General features: G+C 40.1%; 1 protein-coding gene across 3 annotated transcripts in view; it reads left to right on the forward strand.

Moving 5' to 3' along the window:
- GAB1 (GRB2 associated binding protein 1) overlaps positions 1-12,426 on the forward strand; it is a 136,590-nt gene that overhangs the window by 41,529 nt on the left and 82,635 nt on the right. The window contains exon 1 of one of the 3 annotated variants that reach the window (XM_008974135.5): positions 3,505-3,642. The exons of the other annotated variants lie outside the window; for them this stretch is intronic. The gene's annotated coding sequence lies outside the window, so the exon portion shown is untranslated. Of the gene's footprint in view, positions 1-3,504; positions 3,643-12,426 lie in introns of those variants that run through there. 3 annotated transcript variants of the gene reach the window in all.

Consider the following 12,426-nt stretch of genomic DNA (forward strand, 5'->3'; position numbering starts at 1 on the left):
AGCAGAATTTGTGTGAAGGTGATTTGCAAACTGTAAAGTCCTATGCAAATATACAATATATGTTCTGGTTCTTTTCTTAATTATGAAAATCTTGTATCCTGGCCTTTCTTTTTCTTGACACTCATATATTAGTAACAAAAATCTTTATGCTTAGCAACAATTAGTAAGGTCCTATTTCGCTCACAAATACAATAAATGCATGTTATTTTGACCTACATGGATGATAGAAACATTTGCTTTTTTGTGACAGCCTATTGGAACTTCCAAAGTCTCTCTCTCTCTCTCTCGTTTTTCTAGTCTCTAAACCTCTCTTATTTTTTCTTTGTCTATCTTTCTGAACCACCCTCTCAAGTTTCAGGTTATACAACAGAGCTCATACTCCAAGCCCTGGCCTCTCTCTGACCTTGTGCCTCTGGCCTGGGACAAGCTTCACACTGCCAGACCCTGCAGCTGACCCTTTGTATCTCCTAGTAGTCTGAGCAGCATTCATTTGCTCAAGGTCTCACCAGAGACCAAACAGAGGCAGCCTCTCTGGAGAGACCATGGCCTCCCAACAGTATTTTTGATGTCAGTGGCCTAGCCTTAGGCCCCGAAGCCAGGAACTAGATGTGATAGGGGCCAAATCCCCCAAACCCGAGGAGCTTTTCTGGTAGAAAATGTGTTATGAAAAAAAGGGGGACTCAGTGGCCATTGCAGACCAAAGCCTCATTCATTGAGGTGGGGTAGGGGTTGCTGGGGACTACAATTCAGAGTTATATATGTAACAGAGTTATGCATATAATTCAGCAAACAAAGAGGCAAGTTGAAAAGGGCTTATTAAAGTATTAATGTTTGTGTCAAATGTATAAAATTCAGGAAACAGGCAGAGCAGTAACATTTAATGTTGGAAGAGGACTTAGAGATACAAAAAATAGAGTTTATTCATTCTGGAGCAGAGAAATCTTAAGCCGGATAGGTTAACTGATTTGCAAGTGTCTCCTGCCTTCCAATCCTGCATCCTTAAGGATATCCATAAGATGATACATCTGGGTTTTGCGATGCTCTGTTCTCTGGGTACGGTTAGCAGTGATTTTGCATAACTATGTGCTGAGACCCTAGGATCTAACAAACTATAAAGGTTAGAAATGAAATATGAGGTAGCCTACTATATCAGCCACCTCTGATTCCCTTCTCCCACCACAGGGAGAATTAGATTGACCGGCTGATCGATTGCTTGATTGAGACAGGATCTTGCTCTGTCACCCAAGCTAGCCTGCAGTGATCTCCACTCACTGCAGCCTCGACCTCCTGGGCTCAAGTGATCTTCCCACCTCAGTCTCCTGAGTAGCTGGCACTACATGTGCACACCACAGTGCCCAGCTAATTTTTTGTATGTTTTGTAGAGACAGGATTTTGCCATGTTGCCCAGGCTGGCCTTGAACTCCTGGGCTCAAGCTATCCTGCCTTGGCCTCTCAAAGTGCTGGGATGACAGATGTGAGCCACTGTGCCTGGCCAGTAATATGTATTAAGCAAGGTAATTTGTAGGAGCTTAGAGAGAACCAGCAATATGACACAGTTTCTGCTCTTTTGGGGCTTACAATACAGTATTATATCATCAGAGGGGGTCCATTCTGAACCATACCTTGAATTAGGCATTAGCATACTAGATTCTAATTTTGTTTCTTCCATTGAATTTCTAACGTGGACCCTGGTTAAGTCTAAGAGATCATTTAAATCGTGGGCCTCAGTTTTTTTATTCATAAAATGAGAATATTGACATGGGCCTCAGTTTTTTTATTCATAAAATGAGAATATTGAATCTTGAAACCCTGTTATTTTTACATTCTGTGTACAGAAGTCTCATGGTACTATCTTTAATTTTACTTATCAGATTTTGAATCTCTAGTGCTCTTTTTATTTCAAGATATTCTTAGCCAAGCTATAAAATCAAACTAATTTATATGCTGTTATGACAGGCAACTTAGCAATTCATATAACCACAGGCTAGAGAAAGTTTGGACATATATAATGGTTCATTTCTTCAATTTTAAGGCAGAACTACATCCCAAGCTTATGTAAAATAATTTGAATTATTATATATTCCCATAGTTCTGCCTAAAATAAAATATAACTGTTTTTGAAAATTCAAAGACTTAGAAAGTAAATTAGAGGATTGTTTATTATAAAAGAACTTTGGACCCTACAAAGGAATTTAACCACAGTTTTCTTTTCTTTGTTAATAGAGTCTCACTGTGTTGCCCAGATTGGTCTTGAACTCCTGGCCTCAAGTGATCCTCTTTCCTTGCCCTCCCAAAGTGCTGGGATTACAGGCTTGAGTCACCACTCCCAGCCAACAGAATTCTTTTCAATAGTGAGTTCCTCTAGTGCACTGAAAATGTAATATGATTTGCAGATGTTTAGTTTATGTACACCAGAAAGAAATAGTTACGTATATTTACAGTTCATGGTTCTCTGCAGCAGCGCTGAGTGTATGCCAGATATGCTTTCCGTTAACTAATTGTAGGGATTTTCTGTGGGTTGAGAGTTTTTTTGCTGTTGTGTTGGAATTTTACTGACCTATCTTTCCTCCCTCTCCATGTTCTTCCCAGTAGTTCAAATAGCATTCATATGTAAAATGACTGGTTAAAATATGGGAGATCATCTCTGGCTGTTGGAGAAGTCACCCATTTAGGGGATCAACCTGTGACTGAGGAGGCAGGACACTTTCTGTAGTGGGAGGAACATGGGCCACATACAAACAGATTTAGTTCAAATGCCAGTGCTACCTCTCCCTTGCATTAAGCAAGTTACTGAAACCTTCAGAATCTAGTTTTCATCTGTAATATAGGAATAATGATGATAATGCTTATATCACCAGGGAATTTGTCTTTCTGAAAGGGCTAGCACACAGTAGGTACTCAATGCAAGTTAGCTTTTGCCCTTGCCTTCAAATCCAGGGAACACATGGCAGCAACAAGACTGTAGCCCTGGGACTTGCTATGTCTGCAGCCTCTTTAAGGTGTTAGGCAGACAGGATGTAAGCACTAGAAAGATTCAGTATGGTATCACCGGCTGTAGTGGTTCAGCCCTTGGCCTCTGTAGCCCAAGAGCCAGTGTTCGGGTCTACTAACTCTGTGCTCTTGAAATGTCTCCTACTTTTAAGTCAGTTTCCTTATCTGTAAACTGAGACTAATGGCATTTACCTAATTGGGTCGTTGGAGATCAAGTACCTTAATTGATATAAAGTGCTTAGAACAGTCCCTGGGAGGTGGTATTTTGCTCCAGTCTGTTATAGGGAGGATCATTTTGTTGTTAGAGTTCAGTGAAGACCGTTTTTTAAAATCGTGTGGAATGACTATAGGCATTATAAAGACAACTGAAGAAGCTCTTGTTTCTGAACAGTACTTGGCCAGTTTCTTTAACAGGAGCTGGCTTTGCTTTTAGAAGCCTGCCCCAGAGTCTTCCATCTCTTCCACTCTCCCTGCACGTCCGCTCTGTATGGCTTTTGTTATTAATGTGGAGCAGTTGAAGTCACTGACTTGGGTGCAGGCCAGGCCAGCATTACTGAGGTCATATATTACTTTCCTAGACTCTAGTCATGAACAGGATGTTGGAAGTCAGAGGTACAGAGAAGCTGCCTTTTTAGGCCGCTCACATGAAAGGTGTGTTTGCTTTCCTCATCATTTTTATACTAATAGATTGGAATCTTATTCAGTATCTTGGTAGCATTTTTTTCTTTTACTCTACAACCTTTATGCCGCCAGGCTGTCATTTGGCTTATTCTTTGGTTAGACAGACTAATGCTGTTTTGTTATGCACTTTCTTCATTGTTATTTCATTGTTGAAACATCTCTTCCTCGGTTAACTAAATATTTATTTAAGGCAGGTAGAATTTCTCAGTGGAGCTGTATATTTGTTTAGGTATTATAGATATATTCTAAAACATTTAGGGATTATTCAGTCTGTATATTTTTTTCTCTTGGAAATGAAATAGTACTGTGGAGAAAGTATTCATTGAAATAACAAGTGAAAGTGTGTTTCCCTCAGGAATAGTGTAAAAAGAACTTGCTTTTATTTTCTGCTTTGCTTTCGTATTTGGGACTTGGGGAAACTATGCTTTTGTTGTTTTGGAAAAGCAATGGAATTTTATCAGACATTTTCCTGAAACTCCCTACTTTCTCTTTTTCCTGAAATACTACCTTCAAAGTCCTGTTTTGCTCTGTTAGGAGGTTCCATCATTCAAAAAGTGAAAGAGCTTGGTTAGTTTAGGTTATTTTGTTGATCTGTTGGCTTTAAAGAAAGAAGAGACTGTCAGAGAAAGTCTGAGAAACAACACTTGGAGGATCATATGACCAATAGTGTGAAGCTGAGGACACTGATTTGTTAGCTTGAGCAGTTAAGACTTTTTTTTTTTTCAGTGTCTGCAAGTAAATACGTGGCCTCAGACCCTGTTATGCTTTATGATGGGTGAGAGTGCAGAGAAAGTAACATTCTCCAGGTTTAAACTTTATTCTGACTCTGTTCCCTAATCGTGAGGATTTTTATGTTTTTTGTAACTGCTGTTGTGAAATAGAAACTGATTTCTAGTTGACTTTGGCTATTACTAAATTGTGACATGCATGCACTTCTTTTTAATTTAACAGTTGTTTTCTGCTGTTTTCTCAGTTTGAAAGTAGTAATTATGAATAAGAATTCCTAGAAATATTCTTCTTCCATAATGATATGTCACAGATGTTTGAGTGCTACACACACTCTCCTTTCCATTTTTAAGTCAATTTAGTGGAGATAAAATGTAGATAATAGCTGTGTGTTGTAATGACTCTGGCCCACTCCCCAGAGGCTCTGTATTTCCGTATGTTATGGGACCCCTCTGATCTTTCTGAAATGGCCACCATCAGATCATTGAGACTTGACATGCAGTTTAAAATGTGTGTTTCTGAGATTTCTATATATGATTTGGACACAGAATAACTTGTGCTGTTTCCAAAACCACATTCTTTGTCCTCTTATAGAACCCAATGAAAGGAGGAAGCTGTGCCTTAAATGTCATGTTCTTTATGCTTAGTTCCTTTAAAAATGTATACTTTTATCATTTGTTATAGTAGAAGATTTTGAAAATTCTGAAGTGTAAGAAAAGAAAAATTACTTGTAACTCTACTACTCAGAGAAAAACTGCTGTTAAAATATTAAGGTATTTACTTCCAGACTGATTTTTCTATACATATTTATATAGCTATATATAGTTATTCTTTTGTAAGAGTGACTATAAACTGTTTTGAAACTGGCTTTTTTAACATAACAATATATGTGAGCACATTTTCCACATCCCCAAATATTTTTGAAAAATATTTCTTTTAAATATCTGCATAGTTTCGTACCCATTATAATTTGGCTCTGGAAGAAGTTCAAGATATGCCAAATAGTCTTGGCACAATGGCTCACACCTGTAATTCTGACACTTTTGGGGGCCGAGGTAGGAGGATCACTTGAGGCCAGGAGTTCGAGACCAGCTTGGTCAACCTAGCGAGAGCTATTTCCACAAAAAAGTGAAAAAACTACCCGGGCGTGGTAACACTCCCATAGTCCTAGCTACTTAGGAGGCTGAGGTCGAAGGATTGCTTGAGCCCAGGAGTTTGAGGCTGCAGTGAGCTATGGTCGCACCACTGCACTCCAGCCTGGGTGACAGAGCAAGACCTTGTCTCTAAAAAGAAAAAAAAAAGATATGTGAAATTAAAAAGTCCACTTTGGTGATAAGGTCTTCCTTCTAAATTATAGAAATAATTGGCTTAAAAGGGAAATTGAGAACATGCTAACTTTGTGCTTTATTCAAGATAGACTTGTTTATTCTTTGCTGCATTTCTATAACAAAACATTTTCTTCAGTTGTATAATCCTTGGTATAGCAATAACTAGTTATAATAATTAATTTTTAATTAGCTGTTCATGAAGTTTTCAAAACATCAACTTTTATCGCATTAAAAAAGTGAAATAATTTTGAAACATTTCTTTCCTTTAAATTTGAAGTAAGGTTAAAGTTTTTGCAACTAAATTTGGGGTTCATCTACCATGGTAAGTTGGTGCTATTGGCTGTGCTATAATTTCAGGGTGAACTTGACTTTCCTTGAGTTTCCAGGCTGTACAGGACAGGAAAGGCTGTGGCCGTCAGGGAAATGGAGCCAGATGGTCCTCATGATCGATGCCAAGCTCCCAACAGAGACAAATGCTACACCTGACAGACTAGGGGCAACAGCACATGTTAGGGTGATTGCTCACCCTTTCCTGGAGAGGGGAGAGCTCTTCCCTTCTGCTGGTGTATTTTGCAGCTAGTTTTTGCAGGCTCTGTTCAGTCTGGTGTAGCAAGTGTCCAGGCAGTTAACTTCTAATGGGCAGTGAAGGAGGAGGTGATGGCAGTAGCTGGGGCCGAGTTGGCAGCTAGTAGGGCTGTCTGATGAAATGCACATTTTGGCATCCTTGAAGTCTTTCAAAGGAATCTGACTAAGTCACTTAACCTTGTGTCATTTTGGTTTACTTGGCTTTTAAAGGGTAGTGGTAATTAAACCAATGGGAGCCATTAGTTAGTAGATCTTAGTGGCAATTTTCAGTTTAAAAATGGAAACCTACAGTCACAGAGCCATTGACTTGTAATAACACAGTGGCTTGTCCTTGACCCGAGGGAGTTGATTTGGGGAAATGAACATATCTGAGAGTCCTGTGTCCTGAGTTTATATATCAGCATAGCTACTTAGGAGCAGTATCACTTTGGGCATATTTGTTAACCTCTCTGAATCTCCTCTGTAAAAATAATCATAATTCTTCAAAACATAAGTGAGAGCTTATATTTTATATAAGTATGTGGCACAGTTATTAGTTCCTCACTAGATATTAATTAGTTCCTATGAAAATGATAGATTAGTGCCAAGTCATCTGACCTCCCTGTGTAGGCTTATTATTGATCACTGGGGGTCTGTAGCCCTGGAACAGTGTTTTCTTTTTTGAATTAATTACAGCCTCATGTACTGAGCTAAACTTGAATATGCAAATCTTTATGAAAAGATGCCCAAAATACAGTGACTTAAACAAGTTAAGAGGTTGTTGGTGCTTTCCTCCTCTCAGAAGAGCTCAAGGGATCCATACTGATTCAGGACTAGCATGGTACCTCAATAGAAAAATTCCTTCCTCTTGTTTCTCTGCCATCTTGAGAGAGTTGCCCTCATCTTCACAGTCAAAGACGGCTCACCGTGATCTCATTTCAGCCCAAGGGAAAGGAGATGATCTACAAGTTGTACAGATCATTTTCATTTACATCCTATTGGCCAGAACATGACCACAGCAAGCTTCAAGGGAGGCTGGGAAATAAAATGTTAGCCAGCAGACACCCTGCTAGAGCTTCTGTTACTATAGAACAAGATCAGCAAACAGTGGCCTGAGTGCCAAGTCAGCCAGCCAGAAATTATTTACAAATTAAGTATAGTTTGTAAATAAAAGTGTATTGGCCGGTTATGGTAGCTCATGCCTGTAACCCCAGCTCTTGGGGAGGTCAAGGCAGGAGGATAGCTTGAGCCCAGGAGTTCAAGACAAGCCGGAGCAACATGGTGAAACCCTGTTTATACAAAAAATTTTAAAAAAACTAACCAGGCGTGGCTGTGCGCACCTGTCGTCCCAGCTACTTGGGAGACTGAGATGGGAGGATCAGTTTAGCCCAGGAGGTCAAGACTGCAGTGAGCCATGATCACGCCACTGCACTCCAGCCTGGGCAACAGAGTGATAAATAAATAAAAATTAAAGTGTATTGGAACACAGATGTGCCCATTTGTTTATAAATTACCTGCTTTCACATGACAATGGAAGAATTGAGTATCCAAAATGCATGGGACCAGAAGTATTTCTGATTTCAGATTTTTTTGGGATTTTGGAATATTTGTGAATACATAATGAGATACCTTGGAGAAGAGAGTAAAGTCTAATATGAAATTTATGTTTCATGTACACCATATGCATAGCCTGAAGGCAATTTTATATAAATAATATTTTTTATTTTTAAGACAGAGTCCTATTCTGTCGCCCAGGCTGGAGTGGCAGTGGTGTGATCATGGTTCACTGTAGCTTTGACCTCTTGGGCACAAGTGATTCTCCCACTTCAGCCTCCCCAGTAGCTGGGACTAAAGGCATGCACTACCATGCCCAACTAATTTTTTGATTTTTTATAGGGATGAAGTCTTGCTACATTGCCCAGGCTAGTTTCAAACTTCTGGGCTCAAGCAATCCATCTACCTCACCTTCCCAAAATGCTAGGTTTACAGGCATGAGCCACTGCGCCTGGCCCAATTTTATACAATATTTTAAATAATTTTGTATATGAAACAAATTTTGATTGTGTTTTGACTGCAACCTGTCAAATGAGGTCAGGTATGTGAATTCTCATTTGTAGTGTTGTGTCAGTGCCCAGAAAGTGTCAGATTTTAGAAGATTTTGGATTTTCAGATTAGTAATACACAACATGTAGTTGCTGCAGAGATCATATGGCCTGCAAAACCTAAAGTATTTATTATCTTGCCCTTTACAGAAGATTTTTTTGTTGATATCTACTGTAGACAATGGGGAAATGGACATGGGAGGAGCAACTGGTAGTCTCTGCCACAGTAAAGGGAATGATAAGAAGGGTGAATCACTGCCTTGGAAATGTAGAGTTAGAACTTTGTACTTAGGCATACTAGTGGCCCATGGGGCAGTGAGTTGGTATGCAGGTGATTGGTTTTTTGTTGTTGTTGTTTGTTTGTTTGTTTGTTTGAGACAGAGTTTCGCTCTTTTTGCCCAGACTGGAATGCAATGATGCTATCTTGGCTCATCACAACCTCTGCCTCCTGGGTTCAAGCAATTCTCCTGCCTCAGCCTCCCAAGTAGCTGGGATTACAGGCATGCGCCACCACGCCCGGCTAATTTTGTGTTTTTAGTAGAGACAGGATTTCTCCATGTTGGTCAGGCTGGTCTCAAACTCCCAACCTCAGGTGATCTGCCTGCCTCGGACTCCCAAAGCACTGGGATAACAGGCGTGAGCCACCATGCCTGGCAAGTGATTGTTGAAGAAGCAATGTTCAGGGACAGATTTGAGGAGCCAGGCATGAAGTAGCCTGGTGGAGGTAAAGGGAAGAAGGCACAAAAGGCTGCTTACTGACGTGAGCTTCCATCTTTAAAGTGGAGCATCCTAACTCCTGGACTTTTCCCTCTTCCTGCAGCTCACTGCTCTGTCTTGCATTCGATTCTTGCTTATCAGCAGTGCCACCCCTGTAGGTCAGACTCTTTCCTCCCATTGACTTCTTACGGGTCTCCCTGCCTGGACATTCACCCTCCTCCACAGTCACCTCCTCTAAGTGTGGCTCTTACATTAGTCCCATCTCAAGAACTTCCAAGGAGTCCCTGTTACCTACTCAGTAAAGCCAAGCCCCTAAGGTCCTCCCGCTCCTTGATCCTGATCTTGATCCTATCCTGTCTTCCTTCACAGTCTTACACACGCCCTAGATTCCAGCCCAACAGAAACACCTTGTGCCTGCGCTGTACTTTGCCACCACCACGTATTTGCTGTTGTCTCCTTGCTTCTGTCCAAAAGGTTTGGGGATTTGGGACTATGGCTTAGCACATGGTAGAACATTCATGGCTGAACAGAGGGGGTTTCTGACTTTGTTTTGGCATCTCTCAACATCTGTATTTCCCTCTCCAGCCCCTACCCCCTTCCCTTACAACCTAAGGATAAGTGCTCCCTTTTTGAATGCTCCCTTTTTTAATTATACCAAGTACTATATATAACTCCCAAGGCACTTACTGCTTTCTGTGTGGGATTATAGTTATTCCATGTATGTTTCTAATCTTCTTGCAGAGAAAGAATCTGAGGCCAAGTCCAGATCTGACTGATCAGTTTCATCTAGTAGGTGCCTAGTGGCTATTTTGTTGATCAGTGTTGCAATGATGGTGTCTACAAACAGTGCTACCTACAATTTAGTGTGTTTCACTAAAAATGTAACTTAACACCTGGAGGAATTTTAGTGCAAATGCAAATAGAGGTTTTTTTGTGTGTGCGAGACAGAGTCTCACTCTGTCGCCCAGGCTGGAGAGCAGTGGAGCGATCTCGGCTCACTGCAACCTCCACCTCCCAGGTTCAAGGAATTCTCCTGCCTCAGCTTCCCGAGTAGCTGGCATTACAGACATGCGTCACCATGCCCAGCTAATTTTTGTATTTTTGGTAGAGATGGGGCTTCACCATGTTGGCCAGGCTAGTCTCGAACTCCCGACCTCAGGTGATCCACCCACCTCCACCTCCCAAAGTTCTGGGATTATAGGCATGAGTCACTGCACCCGGCCTAGAGTTCTAATAATTGTGTTGAAAATAAATGCCACTTAAGATCTTAAAAACACCAATTTTTAGGTAGTTTTTAGCAGAAAAGAAAAAAAATCTATTTAACTGTTTTCTTCAGACCTGAAGCAGTATTTAAATACATTCATATTTAGAAGTTTTAAACAGTTCCTTGAAAAGCCAAGGCTGAGCCAGAAATCAGGCAGAGCTTTTGCAAGGCATAAGGAGGAGCATGTGGGCAGAACCCCCTGTGAGTGCAAGAGCTGGGCCACCTGCAGGAAAACTGCCCAGTCCACTCTGCAGAGAAGGATTGGAGCATTTTCTACACCAGCCTGCCAGGGACACACCTGACTGCACAAAGATCTGTCTAAAATCACTCACATTATACTCACAGAAGGTGGTATTTTCACAGCTTCATCTTTCCGCAGTTGGTAATCAAATGTAAGAAGAGCTTTTATTTTTATAGGAATGATTTAGCTTATGGAGTACCAATCTCATCCTTTTCCTTCCTCTGTCTTTTTAACCAAGCATAGAATGAGGAGACCAATATATATAATCAAATACTTGCTTATGCTGGAAAAGAATTTATGTCATTCACTCATCTCCTTTTAATTAAAACCTAGTGAGATTGGCGGCAATGTTGGGAAGCAGATGGATGAGCATGAATTTCAAATGTGTATTTAGAAAAATTGAAAGGATTGGTAGGAAAGATATTAAGTAGGCAGTGTGGTCGGGAGTTGAACCTGTGAGTTCAACAGCAGGCGCTTGTAGCATAAAATATAGTAGTGCTTCCAGACCCCTCTGACCTAGGGATGTCTAAGAGATAAGGAGGGAAAGTGCAGGGGTCTCTTTTCTTGTGGTTTATGCATTTTGGAGTTATTAAAGCATAAGACAATTTGTTCTGGAATTTTTACTCAAGCTTAAGATAAAAACTATGACCATTGTGTGAACATTACTGCTTCACCTCCCTCTCCTAACTCTACTTTTATTTACTATTCCATATCCAGTGTCTAGCAGTGTACTCATCAAACAGTAAGTGCTCAGTACATATTTGTTGAATGACTAAATAAGTGGATTCTGGCACTTAATTATAAGAGCTTTTGGGAAGATGAAAAGATTCTTAAGCAAAATGATTTTTTAAAGATGTAAAGACAAAAGAAGCTTATCTTCCAGTCCCCTTCCTCACTTGACTCTGCCAGCCCCCTTCAATACATGCCTCACTGGCACCTCTCCTAGATTTAGCTTTAAAAGTTTGGGAGGAGTGAAGGTGTGTGTCCTCATATTACTAAAAGAAGAACCCTAGTGTTGTGTAACAGTGTTTCACAGGCTCTTTCATAATAAACATAATATTAGACACAGCCAAAGTAAGTTCATTTTGAATTAATAATCCAGTATTTCATAGTGCTGGTTCGAGGTACAGATCTAGGCCTTGTGTGCAACAGAATAGAATTTTAGAAGTAGAGTAAAAAGTTTCATCCACTAAGCTGTTTCTCATTGGCCTGCAGTCTGATTTCTTTCAAAGTTTTGGAGTTTAACACAAATTTAGGTGTTCAGCTAATAATAAGATTAAGGGTGTTTGTGGGCAAACCAAATATAATTTATATCCTTTAATTTTGAGCTCATAATGTTTCTGCTCTGGGTTTATAAGAGATACCACAGAAGAAAAATCTCAATTAGAGTGAGATAATTTGTAAAGTAATAAGTAGGGTTTTTTTTGTTTTTTTTTTAGGAAGCACACTAGTGTAGTGGTTAGGTTTTTGACTTTGCATCATAGAGACCTGCAGTTGATTATTTTACCAACCTCACTACTCTTGTCTCAACCCTCCAAATCTTTGTTTTTTCACCTGGAAACTGGGAATAGTAACAGTACTTTCCTCAGAGACTCATTAATAAGATAATTCATGTAAAACACCCAGAACAGTGCTACATAATAGTGTTCATACCCGTTATGATTAAGCCTATGCTGCTGGGCCAAAGAGCCCCCAAAATACAGTGAATTAAAGGGCATACAACTTTTTTTATATTGCTCATATAAAAGGGTAAGCATTCCAGGCTTGCAAAGAATCATGTTCTTTGCAGAAATTCAGGCACCCAGATTTCTT

Source organism: Pan paniscus, chromosome 3 (assembly GCF_029289425.2).
Source record: "Pan paniscus chromosome 3, NHGRI_mPanPan1-v2.0_pri, whole genome shotgun sequence".
NCBI lineage: Eukaryota > Metazoa > Chordata > Mammalia > Primates > Hominidae > Pan > Pan paniscus.